Here is a 403-nt window from a genome sequence, read left to right as displayed (position 1 = left end):
AACTGTGTCTCAGGGACAGTGATGAGCAGCACTGGGGCTCCACAGGGGACTGTTCTGGCTCCGTTCCTGTTCATCCTGTATATGGCCGACTTTAAATACAACTCTGAGTCTTGCCACATCCAGAAATACTCGGATGACACAGCTATTGTGGCTCATATCAGGAATGGACGGGAAGATGAGTACAGGGATCTGATGATGGCCTTCAGTGAATGGAGCGACAAGAACTGCCTCCTTCTGAACACCTCCAAGACCAAGGAGATGGTCATGGACTTTCAGAGGTCTAGGCCCACCCTTCAGCCAGTCAACATTCGAGGGAAGGACATTGAGGTTGTGCACACTTATAAATACCTAGGTGTGCACCTGGACAGTAAACTGGACTGGTCCCTGAACATGGATGCCATCT

The sequence above is a fragment of the Seriola lalandi genome, unplaced genomic scaffold (assembly GCF_002814215.2).
Source record: "Seriola lalandi dorsalis isolate HSWRI2012SDOR001 ecotype SW California unplaced genomic scaffold, Sedor1 jcf7180002054898, whole genome shotgun sequence".
Taxonomy (NCBI): domain Eukaryota; kingdom Metazoa; phylum Chordata; class Actinopteri; order Carangiformes; family Carangidae; genus Seriola; species Seriola lalandi.
Note: the sequence above shows the minus strand (reverse complement) of the source record.